General features: G+C 54.6%; 1 pseudogene; it reads right to left on the reverse strand.

Moving 5' to 3' along the window:
• On the reverse strand, positions 1-2,483 carry LOC124706832 (annotated as a pseudogene).
• Positions 2,484-5,302: the final 2,819 nt, after the last annotated feature.

Consider the following 5,302-nt stretch of genomic DNA (forward strand, 5'->3'; position numbering starts at 1 on the left):
TTATGCACAAACGCTACAGCGACGCCGCGAGCTCGTCGCACCGCGCCGGCGCGAAGGACAGCACGTCGTTGCCGAGGTCGTAGACGACGTGCGTGTTCTGCTGCTGGTAGTTGCCGATGACGGTCTGGTCTCCGGGCGCCGCGTCGAGCACCAGGCACATGATGCGCGCGGCGTGATCCTCGAACACGTAGTTGCCGCGCGGCAGCTCCCAGTCGGCGCCGTCCAGGTGGAGCGTCAGCGACGGCACGTGCACGGGCACTTCCGGTAGCCGCCGCCGCCGCCAGAACAGTGATGCCATCTCGGGCATTGAGAAGCAGAGGTCAAGCGCCGAGCCGGCCTCCGGGCCGATGACCGGCAGCCCGACCTGCGCGATGAACTCCGCCTTCACCGCCTCGTACACGTCCTCCGGCAGCGTGGTGATCGACGCGCCGGAGTCGATGATCGTCGACCGGAGCCGCCGCTCCGGCACCGGCAGCCGCGTCGAGCCCACGCTGATGCCCTTTAGCTTGAGGAAGTAGAGTGACGGCTGCGTGGGGTCCTTGATCAGCGGGGTGGACTGGAACACACTGCCGCTGCTCTGGAGCTCGGCCGGCGCGCCGAGCGTGACGAGGCTGCTCTTGGAGTCGAACATGGAGGTGAAGCAGTAGGAGAAGCTGGTGACGCCGAGCTGGGACGGCAGCGACCACCGCCCCCGCCCGAACCCGGCAATGCCGGTCTCGTTCGCCTGGAAGATGCCCTTGTTGAAGTGGCCGCAGCCGAACGTTAGCTGCCGGTCATCGGCATTGCCGCCGTCGCTGGGCTCGAAGGTGAAGCGGTCGGTGGCGAGCTGGCCGACGGTGAGCGACTTGTCGCCGTAGTGGTAGACGTACACGCAGCTCCGGTCTCCCCAGCTCCCTCCGGACCCTCCCCCGCCGCAGGAGGTGAACGGGAGCGCGCGGCACAGCGGCGCGTCGCAGGGGACCGCGGCGTAGGTGGAGGACCGGACGGGGTCCAGGAGCGGGACGCCCTGGTCGAAGCAGTCGAGGCAGGGCGCGCACTGCGTCCACACGAGGTCGCTGCCGGTGTCGAGCGTCAGCGCCACGGGCCGCGGCGGCGTGCCCACGGACAGGTGCACCAGGTACTCGTTCGTCACGATGCTGCCGCCCCCGCCGGCGCCGAGGCCGGCGCGCAACGGCCGACCAGTCTCCTTCGCGTGCGAGTGCGACGACGAGAGCAGACGCCGCCGCGCCCTGGTGCGGTGCGCCATGCGCCGCACGAGCTCGGGCCTCGCGAGCCCGCGCCCGGCGTCGGCGTGCGTGAGCAGCGCCATGATCCCGGCGGCCCGGACGTACGCCGGCAGCGCGATCAGGACCAGCAGCGTCGCCGCGAGCTGCCGCTTCATGGTCGGTAGGCGGTAGCTACAGGCACTGACCAAGATTACCTAGAGCTAGTACTGGGATTGTTCCGCTTACTATTTATGTTTGTTCCATTCGCACCAGCAGATTACTGGGAGTAGTATATAGTACTGCCGAGGCGTGATTGGATTAATCATTCGATAATGCACGGGAACAGTAGTTGGTGACTGCCTACTGATGCTTACTTCTGGGCAGAATCCAGTAACTAACAATCTTAAAATAAGATTGCTTGAGAACGAAAAAACAACCTGCGCTTTTGTGGCTGTTGCATTTTGTTCTTTCTGACATGGACGTTAATTGGCCTGTGAAGCATAAGTCAGCTGAGGACGGCAACAACATGCATATGGTTTGACTCTGACGCCTCCTCGACTGGCTTGTGCTTGCAGAATGACAGATAGGGAGAGAGATTGTCGGATGTTGGAGGCTAAAGCCATCTTCAACGGGCCGATTCAAATGTGCACGCTCTAACGTCCGTTTGCGTCTTTTTGGATAGCCGGCCGTCTGCCTGACCATTTAAGTCTGCTCTCTGTGGCCACCTATTTTGCCAACGCGATCTATATATGGTTAATTTTTTGTTTTTTTTTTTTGGAAAATAGGCTATTTGGTCACAAAAATTTAGCGCCTCCTCCTCCTCCCCTCCACTTGCGCCGCCGCCGCCAACGCATCCGCCTCCCAAGCCGCCGCTTCTGCTGCCGCTGCCGCCGCCTCCTCCCGCAGCTGCTGCTCTACCGCCTCCTGCCGCTGCCGTTGATGGAGCTCCCGCATCCGCAACCGCTCTTGCAGCTCCTCAATGTGCCGCTGCGCGTACAACTCGTCTACACGCCGCCACAACTCCATCTCGCCCGGACGGCGGCGCCGCTGCAGCTGCTTTGCATGCCGCCGCTCGCCCATCTCCTCCGCCCGGCGGAGGCATGTCTCCTCCGCCGTGGCTACGTCGAACATCGCTATGGTGTCCGCTAGTGCCACCTCCTTCCACGCTTCGTTCTCCGCAGCCTCCGGGTCGACATCAAACTCCGGTGGTGGTGGAGATGGAGGTGGAGGTGGAGACGGTAGTGGAGGCAACTGGTCGCCGCCGGCGCGGCTCATCATTGGGTAGGGGGTGCGTAGGCGACGAGGCATGTGTTGTGGCGGAGAAAGAGATGTCGGTGGCTGTGGTGGCGTTCATTGAGCAGAGGAGGCCTTTTATAGGCGCCAACGACGTGAGAAGAGGCGTGAAGAAAGCGCGGGAAGAGGCTAGAAGCCGTAGGAAGAAAGAGCGGGAATGCGCGGTGGCGTGCGAACGGCGGCGACGCGTGGAGGAGGCACAAAGACGCGTTAGCGAGGCGCATCACCGACATGACGTCTTGCCTGCCCCTCCATCGCCAATAAGTCAAAGCTGCGGCGCTTCATTCGTGTGTTAATGACGCGTCGGGCCTGCCACTCCCCGCCTCGCTTCTCGCTTTGTCCGGCGCTCGGAGCATCCCATGTGGAGCGGGGAAGGGCTCGGGACGCAGACACCGTATTGGGCCACGCCGGGTGGAAGAAGGCTTTGGAGCGCGCGACTGGGGCCGAAAAATGCCCGGCGCACCCAAAAACCGTTGGAGGACGTTTTGGGGGACGCGACTGGAGATGCTCTAATAGATACCGCATTCGGGGCAAAACTGGATAATAACCGCTAGTATGCGGAAACGAGCCAAAAGAACGTCCCCACTATATACCGTAAATTTGCGAAATCAACAATTTTGGATGCAGAAATACCCCATCCCGAGCCCAAATGCTCCATATACCCAAATTTAGACCAAGCATTTGCAGCACTACCCCATTGAAAAAAAAATGGTTGGTGGGAGGGAATGCTCAACTTGGAACTCTGCCACCGCCAGAGAACGATTCCGGTGAGCGGGTGCCGGAGGCGGGCGAGCGGAGCAGGCCAGGGGTGGGCGAAGCCGGTTGGATCTGGAGCGGTCGGAGCGAGCCATGGCCGGGCGGAGTCTGCGGCAGGGGGCGAGAGGTTAGGGAGGATGCATGCGGCATGCACGAACAGCTGGGCGCAAGCGCACCCGAGTGGCTGGGCACGCGCGGCATGCGAGCGCAGATCGGAGTCGTTGATGACATTGTCGGTCATGTCGGATGATGAAGACGAAGACGAACCGGCGATGGAGACCGCATGGACTAGGGCAGCCGGCAGCAAAGCATGCATGCGTCCCTTCTACGACACTTCCGGCCTTGCCACACAGTTGATGAAGACGAGTTGGTGTAGAGTCGATGACAATGTTGGAGTAGAGGCACATGATGACTCAATGATGTGCGATTCAATCCGATCTATGATGGGTAAATCAAAAAAGAAAATACCAATCAAACGACCGGCAAAGTAAAAATGAAACCGATCTACATATCCGAAAAAAGACTCGAGGGTAGCCGATCAACCAATCAGCGGATGAACCCTCCTACGGGCTATGCAGCCTCCTGAGTAGGTCATGGAGTTTTATTAAACCCTATTTCTATTGCTAAAATTAATCCCCTCTTCTATCTCTAATTAAAATATATTCTACTCTGCTTATTTTCCTATATAAAAATCTATTTGAAAATGGCTTTGAAACAAAACAGGAAAATAATAAAAGAAAATAGTTTTGAAACAAAATAACACCCCGGGGGTAGCGCGGCGCGAAAGCTTCTACGGCGGCTAGATCAAAGATCGTGCCTCTCTGATACCATGTAGAACGATAGCAAGGAAGAGAGATTGGTGGTAATGTGATGGATATTGTATTGAGTCTCTTAGAGCGAGTATATATTGAAGTATAAAATTTGGGGGCTAAGAAACTTTTCCAAAAATACGGTAAAATATGATCTATAAATTCTATACAATTCCGTGACATCTCTAGCTGCCTAATATTCCCTCTGGTCGGATTTAATCGAGGTGCCGTTTATGCATATTATTAGCACGTGGATGCGTGGATTAATTAGGTCGGGAGATAGTATATATATCTCTAACTGTTGAGTACGAGCTGCCTAACATATCTCTAACAGTGCTGTTGAGTACGAGCTGGTACGCAGTTAGGCTGGATGGACGCGTGAGAAGTTGAAGTAGCACACAAGTGATACACATTGTGTGGATGATCGATCGAGTGAGAGCATACGAATTCCACGCAGCTGATATGAACGCCGTGAGCATTGACCTGAGATGAGAAGATCATTATCTCCACGAATCAAGAGGCACACATTCATTTTGCCGTGTGAATCTTGACACGGCCCACCACTTCGAGCGAAAGAGTGCAATGATAGTGGTTTTTGGGCACTAAAATCATGAAAAAAGATAACGCGTTATTTTGATGCTAATAGCGCGTTATAGCATATCTGAATAGCCTACGCTAAATTAATGAGTGTACAATGTCTTGCTAATATGTGATATCATGTTATAGCGCGTTATATTATGCTAATGCGTATTTTAAGACCGATGCTATTTTATCATAGCGTATTTTACTTGACTAATATAGGGTACCACTTTTTGGTTTTGGGGCACCAAAATAGCAGTTTTTAGGGGTTGCCGCATTTTTAAATACATTAAAATAAGATGTGCAACCCCTGCTTTTTCAGATGCGCTAAAAGTCTAAATAGGCCATGTAGCCAGCTGCAACACACCACACTTTGCAAGGTCAAACACAAGTGATAAACATATGCATCTATTTTTTTTTTACAAAATCATCACACACACACATAAATAACACATAAATTCAAAATCATAGCTTCATCATCATAGCATAGTTCAAATGCATGACATAGTTCACAAGCATAGCATAGTTCAAGACAAAAAAGTTCACAAACACAATCAAAGTTCATACAAGCACATCAAAATCATAAAAACAATGCAAACAACACTCATGCCACATCTTCTCCATTAGCATCTTCATCTTCATTGGAAACGGTGTTGGGAA

The sequence above is a fragment of the Lolium rigidum genome, chromosome 1, assembly GCF_022539505.1.
Source record: "Lolium rigidum isolate FL_2022 chromosome 1, APGP_CSIRO_Lrig_0.1, whole genome shotgun sequence".
In the NCBI taxonomy this organism is placed as follows: domain Eukaryota; kingdom Viridiplantae; phylum Streptophyta; class Magnoliopsida; order Poales; family Poaceae; genus Lolium; species Lolium rigidum.